Genomic DNA, 17,532 nt, shown 5'->3' on the forward strand with positions numbered 1-17,532 from the left:
TAGGCCGCCTGACACCAGCGGGAGTGCGCGCGCGCGTGCCCGTGCGTGACCGCACCCGTGAACGCGCGCGCATGAGCAATGGGACCCGTGGCCGGGTTCCCGTGCGCCTGGGACGCCGGTTACTGGCAGGATCTTCATGACACATATGATATAATTGGGGAATTCCAGGAATACTATAAGACATTATATAACCTACAGACTAGGCCACCCTCCCAAGACATGTATCTGTCTCGGTCATTAATGCCCCGGTTGGCAGAGACAGATAGAGATAATCTGGAAAAACCTATTACAATGGAAGAACTTTAGAGAGCAATAAAGACAACTAAATTGAATAAGGCTCCGGGTCCCGATGGTCTGATGGCCCAATATTACAAGACCTTGCTCCCCTCATTAGCCCCATATATGGTCAAACTATTTAATGCTCTTGGATCATAAGCAACATTCATAAAGGATACAATGTTAGCACACATTTCGGTAATACCGAAAGAGGGAAAAGATCTGACTTCCAGTGGAAGCTACCGCCCAATCTTTTTACTTAACGTAGATTTTAAGCTTTTCACAAAAATTTTGGCAAATAGAATTCAACAATACATTCCAAATTTGGTACATCTGGACCAAGTGGGATTCGTTCCAACACGCAAAGCAAAAGATAACACAACAAAAGTCCTTAATCTCCTGCACGTAGTGAAAAATTCTCAGATTCAATGTGTGTTTTTGAACACAGATGCGGAGAAAGCCTTCGACAGGGTAAATTGGAATTTCATGTTATCAGTCTTACGATATGGAGGTTTCGGGAATAAAATGTTGCAATGGATTGCTTCTATCTATTCTTGTCCAACAGCCCCTGTTTGGGCAAATGGAGTACTATCAGAAGCTTTCCAGATCACAAATGGGACACGTCAGGGATGTCCCCTTTCACCACTCCTTTTTGCCCTGTCGTTGGAACCATTTCTCTGCACTATACGTTTAAATCAAGATATTACAGGAGTAAAGGTAGGAGAAGCTCAATACAAGATCTTGGCCTATGCATATGATATGATGTTTTCCTTGACAAACCATCTAGTTATGATTCCTAACTTAATGAAGGAGTTTGAGAAATACAGCTTACTATCCAATCTTCATATTAACTTTACTAAATCAGAGGCAATGGGGGTTAATTTCCCTCAAACGTCAATTGAACAACTCAAAAAAAAATGTTAAATTTAAGTGGACGGATAAAGCACTTACATATTTGGGCACGCTGTTGGTGCCCAATATTGATAAGATCTTTGGGCTAAATTTCCCCCCACTGCTTCAAAGAGTCAAGATACTACTAGATAAATGGAAATTGGGTTTACATTCATGGATAGGACGTTGTAACATTGTTAAGATGAGTATTCTCCCCAAATTTCTTTATCTTTTACAAGCATTACCAATACGAATCCCAGCTACTTATTTTAAACAGTATCAGAAGGTGATTTTCGATTTCATATGGGCGTATAAGCAACCACAAATACGTTGCAATCAATTACTCTTCCGAAGAAACAGGGGGGACTGGCGGTACCAGACATACGCAGATATCATCGGGCTATACATCTTAGCAGAGTAGTTGACTGGAACAGACATAGAGATTTTAAACTTTGGGTACAGATGGAATATGCCCAGTCGCCTGTCTTATTAGGAAGAGTCCCCTGGTGTTCAGCACATGCCCCCAAAGAGCTCATTAAACATCCCCTGATAGGAAATACTCTTAAAATCTGCGCGACTACGCTCCCTATTGTTGGTGTAACACCCAAGACATCCCCCTTATATCCAATAATTGGGAACCCCTTATTTCCCCCTGGAAATTAAGATAAAGCGTTTAAACACTTACCAAATATGGGGGGTACAAAAGTGTCTACCTATATAAAAGGGAGGACTTGCTTAACAGTTACAGAGATAATGGAATTATTTAGACTAAGATTCTGGAGTGCTCTCCAGATCACCCACTTTCTTAGCTCCCCCTCAGAACCGAGGAAGTTTGAAAGGCCTCTTAATAGTTTTGAGAAGATGTGTTCAGAGAGGGGAGCAAAATCACATACCCTATCAGCGAATTATGAGATATTAAATGTAGCGAGGGAAATTGACTCTTTGAACTGTATCCGAGATTGGGAACGAGAGTTGGGGAGGAACTTCAGTGCAAAGCAGTTGCGACAAATTATTAGGTTTACACACGAATCCTCTAACACCAGAGAGACTGAAGAATTTCTTCCCCAACTCTTCTGACCTTTGCTGGAGATGTCACGCAGATAAAGGCACAATGTTGCATATTTTTTGGGACTGTCCTAAGTTGAAGAATTTTTGGACAGAGATCAGCCATATCCTCCAGATTATCACTAACTGTAGGATACCAGAAGACCCAGTCTTCTTCCTTCTTCATGGGTCTCAGATGTCAGAAAAGGTATATAAGAAATCCGTGATACGACATCTTTTAGATGCTGCTAAGGCTTGTGTTCCTTTGACATGGAGATCAACGTCGCCACCGATGATAGAGATGTGGTTGTGTAAAGTGAGAGAGATTAATAAATCGGAGGATCTGGTGCTCTCTGCGCGACATCAACAGGAGAGATATTCCGAGACTTGGTCTCCTTGGAATTCTTTCCTGGCCTCGGAAGTTTTTGTTTTGTTAATATATGGGTATAAAAATGACTGGGACCGACTCGAGACTATAAAGGAGGCAGGTTAATGGTTGAGTAAGAGTTATTTTAGACATAGACTCAACTTACTGCTAGATGATATGAAATTATGTTTTAAGTATGCTTAAAAATGTTTGCAATTTTTTTTTCTTCCTCTCTTTATATGTATGTTCTCGAGCATGTCCTATGTTTTAAAAAAATAAATAAAGCAAATTCTACCTAATGTGAACTTTGTAAGTTCAAGATTTGTGTCTTTCTTGTTGGTTTTAAACATGCCTGTTTTATCTTAAATGGACATTTCTACTTTTTCTAATGTGACCCCAAAAATTGTTATACAACAAACATGTTGGTTTGTTTTAAAAACCTTTTCTAAATGCACATGTGATTGTGCTGGTATTAAAAAGATTGTTATTCAAGAATGTGTGGATTATTGTCTCAACGCTCCAACACTTTTGTTGTGCTCTAATTGGTGTTTTCTGTGACAATGGGGGTTATTTCATAAGGTAAAATCCACTTTGCACAACAAGTGAAGTTTCAAGTGCTCTTGTAGTGCAAAGTGTCTTTGCCTTTAGTAAAAAACACCCAACAGTGCTTTGTAATGTTACACAATCACGCCATTTTCAGGACTCACCACATTTCTGTCAGGGTCAGCTAAAAGAAACACAAGCAGTAAATGTCACCAAAGATTTTAGTAGCTTTTTTTATTATTTGAAAAGGTTTAAGACATTGTCTGGCATATTGATAGCCCCCCTACCCGCAAAGTATTTAAGGTATCTTAGCCAGACATCATGGGCACTCAGGGGGGAAGCCAGGACGGCCACTTTCAAGCGCTGTCAGGGTTGTTTCATTTAGAATTCCGGCCTCAGGTCCAACTGAGCCAGCATAGTTGGCAGAATGTTGCCGTAAAAAGTTGTGGAGAACACAGCATGCCGGGATGATATGATTCAGTTTGTACTCCGCCATGTGTATGGGTGTAAGAAATAGGCGGAACTGGCTGACCATGATTCCAAACGTGTTCTCCACCACTCTTCTGGCTCTGGCCAGCCGGTAATTAAAAACCCTCTGGTCCGGGGTGAGGGTCCTCATCGGAAATGGCCGCATAAGATGGTCCCCCAGCGCAAACACTTCATCCGCAATGAAGACGAATGGGAGTCCTTCCGCATTGTCTTCTGGAGGTGGCAAGTCCAAGCTGCCATTCTGGAGACGCCTGTAGAACTCTGTCTGGGTGATGACTCCACCATCAGACATCCAGCCATTCCTCCCCACCTCCACATACAGGAACTCGTAAGTAGCCGACACAACCGCCAACATCACAATACTATTGAACCCCTTATAGTTTTAATAGTACAGGGGGTCCCCTACTTACAAACACCCGACTTACAAACGACTCCTACTTACAAACGGAGGGAGACAACAGGAAGTGAGAGGAAATCTACCCCTAGGGAGGGAAATTCACTCCTGTAAGAGTTAATATGGGAAAAAGGTGTTTCCACTGATGCTTTATCACCTATCCTTACTTCCCTAATAACCCCAAATTTTCAAAATCCAATTGTCATTGGGACAGAAAGTGAGGTGAAATCTTATGAACAGGGGCACAGACAGCAAAACAAATGTTACAGGGGTGATAACCCTTCCCTATGCTATCTACAAAACTTAAAAATAGATTTTTTGGCTGGAGCTACACTTAAAAAATTTACCTGTTCCGACTTACAAACAGATTCAACTTAAGAACAAACCTAAAGTCCCTATCTTGTTTGTAACCCGGGGACCCCCTGTATGACCCCGAGTTGGGTGGTGGGACAATGTGGACGTGTTTCCCATCAATTTCCCCTCTGCAGTTAGGAAAGTACCACCGCTGGGCACTGTGGAAGGCCACAGTCTGCCATTCCTGTGGGTTGGAAGGAAACTGTGGAGTCAAACAACAACAAAAAAATTAGTCTTTTTGCACATAAACAGGGAAAGCAGATTAGACACAAACATTATTGGCCAACATCAAGATAACATTTATTTAAGGGAGTTTTTAAAGACCAAAGTATAAGGTACACCTATCAGATTCCCCCTCCCCCCTCTCATGGGCCATTTCTAACATTCTAGGGGGGGCTCTTGGACAGGTAACCCTCTCCACTTCATTGAAAGATGAATGCCTAAATAATGGGTATTACTTTGGCCAGCCCCTCCTTACTTATACTATTGACAGCCCACTGGACAGGTAAGAAGTGTCATAATACAAAGATCTAAATACACACTGTACACATTTGAGCACATTTGGACATTCTGCTATTACCTATCAAGATAATAATAGTATACAAAAACTTTAAAGTACCATTTGAAAGTATACAGGCAGGCCCTTGCACTACATGCTTTGGGGAATTCATCCATACATCTGACCACAAAAGAGATGGGTATAGTGTGTATGGGTTTGGCAAAGTCAGCAGATAGAGGATTGAGGATAGATAGAGAATTGGTATCAGCTGACTTAGCAGTTGGAGGGAGGGAGGGTTCCAAATGATTCGGGGACCCCCAGAAAGAAACCTCTGGCACTCTGCCTGAATTTAAAGCACAAATCACATTTTAAAACATTTTAGGGGGTGTTTGGGGTAAAGCACTACTATGGAGCTGATAAAATACATTGTTAAGTGACTACATGAGGTGAATATAGGGCCAGGAGAGCATGCTGGGGAGGTAAGTGAAGGCAAATATGTATGAAGGACAAAAAAAAAATTACATAAAAATCCAGCATGCATGAGGACAAATGGGACATTCACAGCATATTACAATCATGGTAATTAGGGAATGAGGAAAGAAATACAATATATTATCAAACATTAAATACAATAAAATGTGATGTTAAAGGATAAATCTTACCTTAATATACTCCTTCTGCAGGACCTGGATGATGGCAGAACAGGTCTCTGGGATAATGATCCCCAGAGCCTGGGGGGAGATGCCTGTCGAGAACTTAAGGTCCTGCAGGCTTCTACTCGTCACCAAGTACCGCAGGGTGGCGACGAGCCTCTGCTCTGGAGTGATGGCTTGCCTCATGCAGGTATCCTGCCTGCTGATATAGGGGGTCAGCAAAGCCAACAAACAGTGAAATACGGGGTCCGTCATCCGGAGAAAGTTCCTGAAATCATCAGGATTATTCTCACGGATCTCACGGAGCAAAGGCATATGACAGAACTGATCAGGCCGGAGCAACCAATTCTTGGTTCTTGAACTCCTCCACACCCTGTTCATGGACTGGACTTGTGTCAAGGTAAGGACCCCAACACCAAGCCCCCGCACAGCACGAACTCTATGAGGAATATGTATACGCAACATGGCTAGAAAACGGTCGGCTGCTCAGAACGAAGTAACAGAATGCACTGAAGAACAGCAAGGCCTGTGAAGAGCGACCTGAAAAACAGTAACGAACGAACAAGAACACAATGACAAGAGTCACGTGTAACTCGCTGCACGCACTGAAGACCAGATACAAACCCACAAGCACAAACTAAACAGCAGAAAATGATCTGAAAACCACGAGCCTGAAAAAGCGTGAATCGTCTCTCACCAAACTTTTACTAACACGAGATTAGCAAAAGGAGCCCAAAGGGAGCCGTCCTTGGTTCGGACCTGCCCTTCTCTAGTCTCGTTGTACGTGGTGTACGTCACCGCGTTCTTGCCGATCAGAAATTTCGACAACTTTGTGCGACCGTGTGTACGAAAAACAAGTTTGAGCCAACATCCGTCGGAAAAAATCCATGAATTTTGTTGTCGGAATGTCCGATCAATGTCCGACCGTGTGTACAGGGCATAATGGTGTGTCAAGGTATCCATTCCCCTAGATAAATAGGTAAAGGGTAACCCTTTTTACTCATTCAAAAAAAGAAAAAGTGAAATATGAAATAACACACACCATGAAAAAGTCCTTCATTAGAAAAATGAAGCAATATTATCCTCTGATGTAAATTACACATGAATCATGTTGTCCAGCGATGGGATTCCATGATGTAGATCTGACCCGGGATCTCCAACCTGTTTGCTTACAAAACATAAACAAGATCTGTCATTTAAAACACAATAAAGTGTTCTGTGCCAGGAGATGAAAATTAGCTGCAGCCTACCCCATCTGTACCCATAGGTGTGGGATCAGTGAAGGAATATGAGAAATTTATATATGGGTAAGATTGCCGCTGCTAAGTGTTAGCAATGTGACAGAGTATGTTAATAAAAATCCTTAGAAGATTAAATCAAAAATAGAATGAAAAAATGAAAAAAAAGAATAAAATGAAAAAATAAAAAAGACATCATCATATAAGGTGCAAATGTATTAAATGTACAAACACACTTAATAAAGTGTTAAAAAACTGATCAATCAGTATACGTCCAACAGGTGTCCATTTCTTTAGTGATGCCAAAGTGCATAGATCAGCAAAAGAACATCAACATATAGAATCCATTCAATTTGAAAAATTATTTTAATCAACAAATTTGGTGACTCTTCACACTTGATCCCCCCCCCCGGGTCTGCATTCAGGGGGATGTACCCCTGCCGGGTTAAAAGGCCTCACAGTTTAGTCAGCTGTTTGCTCTGCATTCCCTCTTTGACATACACGATCGTTCAATTCCCTCACATATAGATGGATAAGAAAAAAGGGGATACTTTACAAGAGCACATCCCAAAGGGATGCCTTAGTATATAAAGGAATGAGATATTAATAGCTATATCTAGGGATTTGTGGTGGTCTCTAAAATTAAATATATAAATTGTGTAAATGCCAGGTAAGGTTATTACCTTAAAACATGTATAGGTTAAAACATTTTCTTTTTATACATATATAGGGAAGTATGACTATTCAATATTTAATCAAGAGGGGTATATGTACATATATTTAATAAGTGTAAAGGGCAACCCAAGCTGGAAAAAAAAACAGATTAGGGGAATAACCCATGCATACATAGGGGAATCAAGAAAAAAAGTTTAAAAAAAATGGGAGGTAGGAGGGGCGAACATGTTCTCTAGGTGTAGATAAAACAATGTGTAGCGGTATATATTGTATAAAAGGTGAGGAGTCTAATAATATGATTGGATGTTTCAATGGAAAGGTGTTAGAAATTGGAAATGAAACAATTTATTTATATCTATGTTGAGGCCCCCAGGAACTAGGGACCCCAATAAATATATCCACCAAGTTTCATTTTGTGACACTTGAGTCTTTTTATTAACTCCTCTCCACCTTTAATTCTGTCTATACCATAAAAGATAAGACCAGTGGGGTCATGATGATGTACCTCGTTAAAGTGTCTGTAGAGTCTGTGTTTAGGGAACTCTTTTCTGATATTATTTATATGTTCCCTGATCCTAATAAACAGGGGTCTGGTGGTTCTGCCCACATATTGTAGCTGACACGGGCATTCAATAATATAGGTGGCATGCGTACTAGTACAAGTAATCAGTTCCTTAATTTTATGCTAGTGATTAGTTACTGTAGATCTGAAAGACTCCTTTTTCCTGGGCTGTTTTTTACTCACCCTACAGGGTAAGCACTTCTGACATCTAAAGAACCCTTTCAGTTCAGAGAACAATTTCACCTCCTTAGGTGGATCTATCATGTTATGCACCAGATGGTTCCTAAGAGTAAGTGCCCTCTTATAGATAAATTTCGTTTTTTTTTGGAAGGATTTAGTATTTTATAAGATTTCAGTATTTGGCAGTACTTTCTTACTATGTGCTCCGGATTATGGTATTTCCTATTAAATCAAGTGATGAATGCCATTTCTGTGTGTTTATTGGTGTTCGTATCTTTCTCTTTCTTCATTAATAGATCTTTCCTATTCAGGTTCCTCACTTCAAATTTTACTTTTTTCTAGATATTTTCTCTGGTATCCTTTTTCCTCAAATTTCTTCATCATGTTTTGAGCTTGATCCTTAAAAGTCTTCCCGTGCATGGCAATTCCTTTGTGTCCTCATAAGTTGGCCCTTAGGGATATTCCCTTTCCATTTAGGATGATGGTAACTGGAAGTGGGTATATACCCATTCCCATCAGTTGCCTTAAAAAATACTCTAGTCCATAATCTGTCCTCTTTTTTGTATATCTGGAGAGATCCAAGTATTCTATCTGTTGAGAATTTCAAGTTCCAGTGAAACTAATGCCATATTTATTATGACTAATATCCTTAACCACTTCCCGCCTGGCCTATAGCAAAATGGTGGCCGGGCAGTGGTTCAGTTATCCTGACTGGACGTCATATGAAAAAAATTAAAACTGCAGAGGTGATCAAATACCATTAAAAGAAAGCTCTATTTGTGGGAACAAAATGATAAAAAATTTGCTTTGGTACAGTGTAGCATGACCGCGCTGAAAGCTGAAAATTTACTTGGGCAGGAAGGGGGGTAAGTGCCTGGTATTGAAGTGGTTAAATAAGATATCCAAGGATTCCTCTGAACCTTCCCATAGGGTGACAAGGTCATTTATGTACCGTCTAAGGAATTTGATCTGGGGTCGATCAACATTATAAATATGTTCTTCCTCAAACATGTTCATGAACAGATTGGCGACACTTTGGAGCATAGCGTACCTCCATCGCTACACCCTTAGATTTATATAAAAAATAATTACTCTCCATTGCCATCTTCAGGCCTTCCAGAATAAATGTAATCTGTTCCTGTCTTAGGTTTCTTTGTTCATATAGTGCTTTTTCTACCCCATCTATACCGTCTTTCTGAACTGATTTCTGAACTAGAGGGCATGGATGGCATTGAGAGATGCCTCCATGCCCTCTAGTTCAGAAATCAGTTGGGTACTATCCCTGAGGTAGGACTTTCCTTTCTGTACCAGCGGTTTAAGATATGGTTAAGGTATTCACCCAATCTTGAAAATAGTGAATTGATACCACTAATGATGGGTCTACCAGGGGGTTTCACCAATCTTTTGTGAATCTTTGATAAGTGGTATATCACGGGCATCTTTGCCCCTTCTGGTAACAGATATCTGGCTTATTTTTTGTTCAATATACCCATATATTTCCATTTGTTTATAAAAGCCCTGAGTTTCTTCTCATATGTTCTTTCTCATCTTTTGTTAATTTTTTATAGGTGTTTTCCACCATCTCCTCCTCATAATCTTTCCAATATGACCAGTCCTCCTCCTTTATCTGCTGGGCGGATGACAACTTCTTTCTTTTTCTCTAGATTTCTAGGTCATCTTCCACCATCCTTCTGAAAAAACCCAAACATACATACCGGGTACTTTCGGATTGAAAATGGAATTATTCCTTAAATTTGTATGCTTAAACTCAGCAACATCTTGTTGCTGGCTCATACCCTTCGTAGCAAAATGTTTCTTGAGGTTAAGTTTCCTCATGAATTTCTGCAAATCTATGTATACCTCAAATTTGACAATTTCCTTGTCTGGGGCATACTTGAGACCTAAATCTAAAATCCTAAGTTCTTCCTCTGCAACCTTAGCTTGGCTTAAATTAAAAATACCGTTAAAAAAAAAGTATGGCACCAGGAAACTGGGACATGTATGGCACTGGGAACCATGTAAAGGTCCTACTTATACCCAAAAAGCAGCTGTGTGGATGAGCACACCAGGAGAAGTGTGGATACAAATGCAAACAGCAAAAGACAACCACAATGAAAAGCACTAGTCGGGACAGTCTTGTATTGACACATTTTCAGAAAGATTCAATAAGATAAAATCATGTGTCAATTTATTAATTCCATGTTGTAAATGTGTAAACATTTAAAAGCTCCTCGCATAGATGAAATACTGTGAAACTTGCTCCCCTCTGTGATAATACCTTGTGGAGGTGGTCAGAGGTAGGCTGGCTTGGTGAAGAAATGCTGCGGTGAAGAATTCCTCATGCGTCCCTGAGAAATCCACTGAGAAGGGGGAAGCCCAGCTTGTGTAGGACCAGATGAAGGGTATGGAGCCTTGACCGAATCACTGATGGTGGATGGTAAGGTGGCAAGATGGCCGTGGGGGAGGGAGGGCCGGGAGACAGCCAGAGCAACCACCAAAGAGAACCTGCAGATGGAAACACCCGAGCATGACATCAAACCAGATGTCCAGATCAGATCCAGAATGAGGCTTGGAACACAGGATGGTGGAGAGCAATCAAGGAGAACGGGGAGAGAGCCTGGCTGTTGTCTTGACAGCACGTTTCAGGGTGTGGCCCTTCTTCAAGTCATCCTCTGACCGCCTCCACAAGGTATTATCACAGAGGGAAGCAAGTTTCACAGTATTTCATCTATGTGAGGAGCTTTTAATTGTTTACCCATTTACAACATGGTATTAATAAAATGACACATGATTTTATCTTATTGAATCTTTCTGAAAATTTGTCCATACAAGACTGTCCCAACTAGCGCTTTTCGTTGTGGTTGCCTTGGACTGTTTAAATTAAATTATACCGACTCTTAATATTCCCTTCTTCTTTTTCTCCTTCCCTCCTTGTTTTCCTTGTGTCTGTTTGTTCTTTCTCTTCCCATCTTCCGGAAATTGTATTCTGGACCATGATCTTGGTTGTTCATCTCTGCATTCCGTATATGATCCCCTGGCCTCTGGCACTGGGGATATCTCTGATTCCCAGTGTACCCTTGGTTTCTTCCTGTATTTCTGGGGGGTTCCCACCATCCTCCTGGCTCTTCCATAAGCCTGGGGTATCTCCTCAATCCTTGGTTGGTGGGTGGGACAAAACCACTAGGGTTCAGTGGAGGTCTCCCTCAATATTCTCCTTGAAAAAAATTATTATTGTTCTTCTGTTTTTTATTTTGGGTTTCTATATCATATTCCTCGATTGCTTCCTGTAGATTCCTTTCCTTATCTCTATATTCTTTTTGAGTTACAAATGGTGTTAATAAATTCTTAATTTCTGTAATGGTAGTTTCTATTAATGTAAGTTTAAACTGTCTTCTTTTTACTATGATTTGTAATAGCTCATTTTCACATTGATTAAAGAAACTATACCAGTTGTTCATAAGTGATTAGGGAGAATTTAATAATGGAAGAAATCATAATGAAGGAAGAAACGATAATATTTTTTTTCAAGGAGAATATCGAGGGAGACCTCCTGAGGAACTCTAATGGTTATGTCCCACTCAGGAACCAAGGATAGAGGAGATACCCCAGGCATATAGAAGAGCCACGAGGATGGTGGGAACCCCCCAGAAATACAGGAAGAAACCAAGGGAACAGTGGGAATTAGAGATATCAGACCAGGGTATCATATACGAAATGCAGAGCTGAACCACAAAGAGAGTAGTCTAGAATACATATTCCAGAATAAGGGAAGAGGAAGAGCAAATGGACAAGAGGAAAATGAGGAAGGAAAAAAAAAGAAGAAGGGAGTATTAGGAGTCTGTATTTTTAATTTAAGCCAAGCTAATTTTGCAGGAAGAACTTAGGATTTGAGATTTAGGTCTCAAGTATGCCCCAGACAAGGAAATTGTCAAATTTGAGGTATACATAGATTTGCAGAATCTCTGGAGAAAAAATAAACCTCAAGAAAAATTTTGCTACGAAGGGTATGAGCCAGCAACAAGATGTTGCTGAGCTTAAGCATACAAATTTAAGGAATGATTCCATTTTCAATCTGAAAGTACCCAGTAGTGAATGTTTGAGTGCTTTCAGATGCATGGTGGAAGATGACCTAAGGAAACTTGAGAGGAAGAGGTGGGGGACTAAAGGTGTATGGAAAACTATTAAAAACAGAGAAAAAGAAAGAAGATGTCACCCGTCCAGCAGATAAAGGAGGACTGGTGATATAGGACAAGAAAGATTATGAGGAGGAGATGGAAAATCTACTGAAAGTGGAAAATACCTATAAAAAAATTAACAAAAAATCCAAAAGAACAATATGAAAAGAAACTCAGGGCTTTTATAAGGAAAGGGAAATATAGGGGTATATTGAACAAAAAAGAAGCCAGATATCTGTTACCAGAAGGGGTAAAAATGCCCGTGATACCACTTACCAAAGATTCACAAAAGATTGGTGAAACCCCCTGGTAGACCCATCATTAGTGGTATCAATTCACTATTTTCAAGATTGGGTGAATACCTTGACCAATACCTTAAACCGCTGGTACAAAAAGGATAGTACCCAACTGATTTCTGAACTAGAGGGCATGGATGGCATTGAGAGATGCCTCTTAGTCACCATCAATATCAACTCATTGTAACTGTACGAACATAGTTCAGAAAGACGGTATGTATGGGTTAGAAAAAGCACTACACAAACAAACAAATCTAAGATGGGAACAGATTGCATTTATTCTGGAAGATTTAAAGATAACAATGGAGAGTAATTATTTTTAGTATGAAAATGATTACTATGTACAAACTAAGGGTGTAGCGATGGGGACATGCTATGCTCCAAGTGTCGCCAATTTGTTCATGAACATGTGGGAGGAAGAACCGATTTATAATGTTCATCAACCCCAGCTCAAATTCTATAGACGGTACATAGATGACCTTGTCATCCTATGGGAAGGTTCAGAAGAAGCCTTGGATATCTTCTTTAAGGATATTAGTCATAATAAATATGGCATTACTTTCACTGGAACTTGGAATTCTCAACGGATAGATTACTTAGATCTCCAGATAAACAGTTTTTTTAAGGCAACTGATAGGAATTGGCATATACCCATTTCCAGTTGCCATCACCCTAAATAGAAAGGAAATATCCTTAAGGGCCAACTTTTGAGACTACAAAGGAATTGTCATGCACTGGAAGACTTTGAGGATCAAGCCAAAAACATGATGAAGAAATTTGAGGAAAAAGGATACCAGAGAAAATATCTAGAAAAGGTAAAATCTGAAGTGAGGGTTCTGTGCTGGGACCAATCCTATTTAATTAGTATATATAATGGATTGAACCGCTGAAGGAAAAAATTATCAATAATTGCCTTCAAAAAGTTGCCAACATCCCGAGTTAGTGGAAAAAATAAGACCCTTGGGTTAGGGAACTTATATACCCCCCAATATAATGGGACTTTGTAGGTGAACCATACAGTGGATTAGAAAAAAAGTGTTTTATTTATTTGAAAAATCATAAAAACAAGATACATTTAGCAATGGATCTCAACAAGAATATTATTTATACAATAAAATTTGCTATCCTGTAATAATTTATGTATACTTCCATTCATAATAAAGTATTTTCTCTAGAAGCCTGACATGTTTCAGGACGATGTCCCTTCTTCAGAGGCGTATTGCAGAGAGAAAAAGTCGCATGCATAGGAGATACATTCTGAAATAACAAATGAAAATAATTTGCACAGAGGTAACAATATGAACCATAAAAGGTTTAATGACCTAACAACCCACCATGTCCACCATACATACCAACAAGAAGTTTTCAAGAAAGAAAGATACATATATGACTGCACACCAACATGCAGTTTGGCATAGGGTAGCAGATTATATCTATTTAAATGAAAAGTGCACTGGTTGTCGGCTGATCAGCCAGTGTAAGATAATGGCTATCCGTCGGCTTCAGAGATGGCCTCGCAAAGGCCCCCCAAAAAGGGAGGACAACCCCGTTGGATCCCAAGTGCCCTTTAAAGAGGAAAGGAAAATAGACTTATAAGTAATTTTCTTAAAAGACCATAGATTTGCATATATCCTATATATATTTTGATTATCCATTCACCCAAAAAGAAGGGGAACCTTTTTTTTTCCTTTATACAAAGAGTGTAAGGACCATAGAGTATAGCTAATATTTCAGTATTTCAGGATCATACTCTCTGAAATGTAAAGGAGAAGGCATACTGACAGGCCTGCTGGATATAGGGGATTAATAATGGGCCCTTTTTAAATGAAGAGGGAAATTAGATTGCTTGATTAATCACATCAGTGAGCCGTTAGTCAGATAAATATAGAGCAGGCAAGTGAGAAAAGTATGACAAAGTATGCTTAATTTTATCTCATAAAAAGGTTCTTTACAGAGAAGTAAAACATCCAGTTCAGAGGGAAGGAGATTCTAGTTTTACTTACTTATTAGATACAGGGATGGTGCATAGGCAGCTGGAGCAGAGAGCATCCTGAAGCTTAGGTGGTGGGATAGCACACTGGGCAGGACGCCAAGACGCGGCTTAAATAGCCGCCGGCGCCTGCGCAGTGAGATTCCAAACGGAGGTGTCAGCAGAGGAAGGGATATCCCTCTGCAGTGTGCGCATGCGTCAGACGGAGCAACGCATACAGGAAGGGCAGACATCCGGAGATCCTAGGGGAAAGGAAGCTTCGGAGTCACGCCGTCCCAGGGGGTGTTGTCATTGCGCATGGCGCAGCGCATGACAACGTCCTGTCAGGCTCGTACATGTGAAGATATAGGATTAGGCTGAAACATTTAGGAAGGAAGAGAAAGCAACTGTTGCTATGGCAACTAAGGATACAATCATGTAGACAAAAGGATGGAAGAGAATAGAACGAGGCAATAGAAGGAAGAAGAGAAGGGAGAAGAAAAAAGAAAGGGGGAAAATGAATTGGATTAAACAGGGAAATGGATGAAGGGTCATGTCAGGGAATATGTATAAAGCAATAAATAATGAAAAAATGAAAATGAATGGAAAATGTGGATGAAAAATGTATAAAAAATAAAAATGAAAAAATAAATGAATAAATATAAAAAAAAAAAAAAAAAAACATTTGATTTAACAACCCAAAGGAAGAAAAAAGGGGGATATATGAAAAAGTATATATATTTTAATATATTCAAAAAACAGGAGGGGGGAATCCGAGGTGTCCAAAAGAAGGGACCCCAGGGGATGGTCTGCACGGCGCCCCCCCAGAAAAACGAAGTGCTGGGAGAGCGTCATGCAGATCAACCCCACCGACGCACGAACACACCGACATGACAAGCCCAATTAAACGGACGAGTCTGCGGTGTAAAAGAGTGCCACGCCGTCATCAGAGATGGTTCGGGCGAGGACAAATCCAAAGTCAGGCAACCACAAACATAATTGTAGACTGGATAGGGGAGTTTTAGGACTGTAAGGCAAGGACTCTTTTAGATAATATCCTACAAAGTGATTACAGAAAACAACATTCTTGTAAGTAAAACATGGTGGGCATAGTTGGGTAGGCAAAGGATGAATAAACATACATGACAGGAAATTTCGTATGTGCAATCAATTCGAGGCATCAAATTACAACTGTTGTTATACATATGCAGACATATTAAGGATGTATTTTATAAATACAGACAGTGTCACCAAAGGATATCTACACAGAGTTCATCATCACAGACCTGGTTAACTCATCCATTATTTCTGGAAAATTCAAAAAATGTCCTACGAGAATTCATTGACATTTTGTTAGGTATGCAGTATTAAATACCTTATTCTTTTTCACACCCCCCTGAGACGAAGCCCTCCAAGAAGGGGTGAAAACTCATCTGGGTATTTAGACCTGGGAATTGTGTTGCATTGAGGTTAGCTATCCAATGGGCCTCCCTCTGGAGCAAGATCTTGTTCCAATCACCACCCCTCGTGTCCGGATGGACACAGTCGAGGATGGTGAATTGGACAAGGGGAAACTTTCCCGTATGATGGTCACGCACATGTCGCCCTAGAGGGAGGTCCGGATCCGCCTGTCTCATACTGGTGACATGTCGTGCCACCCTTTTATGGAATTGTAATTTGGTCTTGCCAACGTAGAAACATCCACATTGGCAAGTGAGTAAATAGACAACTCCAGGGGTCTTACAATTGGAGAAGTGTCTCGGTCTGTACATTCTTCCGTTGGGTAGTTTGAATTTGTTTTTTGTGTTCATATAGCGACAACATGAACATCCACCACATGTGAAGGTACCTAATCGCTTACATGTATCTGAACGAAAGTTGTCTGTATATTCGCTTTTTACAAGGTAATCCCCCAATGAACGGGCCTTCCTATATGTGATAGTGGGTGTCGCAGTTATATGTGGTTTTAGATTGGGGTCTATTTGTAATAGATGCCAATGTTTTTGCAGGATATTCTTGAGAATCCCATGCTGTTAATTGTAGGTAGTAATTACCCTAATAGCTGGTTGAGAGATGGGAGCAGTTTTTTTGGAGAACAAGATGTTATGTCTTAGTTGTCCTCGGGCTCTTTTAAATGCTTTTTTTAGGCATGTAGGTGAATAGCCTCGTTCGAGGAGTCTCTCTCTTAGTTTATTGGCTTCCCTAGTAAAGTCAGTATCGTTTGAGCAGTTGCGCCTGAGTCTTAGATATTGCCCATAGGGGATGGATGCAACTAATGATTTGGGATGTGAACTTAAAGCATGTAGGATAGTATTTCCAGCGGTCTCTTTCCGATAGAGACCACTGGAAAGGGACCCATCTTTGGATTTGGTTATGCTTAGATCTAGAAAGGTGATTGAAGTATCACTGAAAGCCATTGTGAAAAACAGGTTAGAGTTATTTGAGTTCATAATTTGTATGAAGGAGTGAAGAGCCTCAGATGTACCATTCCATATCATGAATATATCGTCTATATACCTGAACCATGCTGCTACATGGGTGGTATATGGCGAAAGCTTGTCATCTGACAGGAGGGATCGCTCCCACTCCCCCAGGTACAGGTTGGCGTACGATGGGGCACAGCATGTCCCCATTGCAACCCCCTGCACCTGGAGGTAGTGGGAGCCGTCAAAAGTGAAAAAATTATGTGTTAGAATGAAATCAAGAGAATCCAAAAGGAAGGAATTGAGTTTGCGGTCATCTTTGTGAGATTGTGACAAAATATGTCTAATGGCTGAGAGTCCTGCATCATGTGGAATGGAGCTGTATAATGCCTCTACGTCGATGGCTACTAGGAGTGAGTGTGGTAATACATGTAATTCTTCCAGATTTTGCAACAGATGGATGGTGTCCTTAGTATATGAAAACAGACCTGAAACATAGGGTCT

This window comes from Aquarana catesbeiana, linkage group LG06 (assembly GCF_042186555.1).
Source record: "Aquarana catesbeiana isolate 2022-GZ linkage group LG06, ASM4218655v1, whole genome shotgun sequence".
Lineage (NCBI taxonomy): Eukaryota > Metazoa > Chordata > Amphibia > Anura > Ranidae > Aquarana > Aquarana catesbeiana.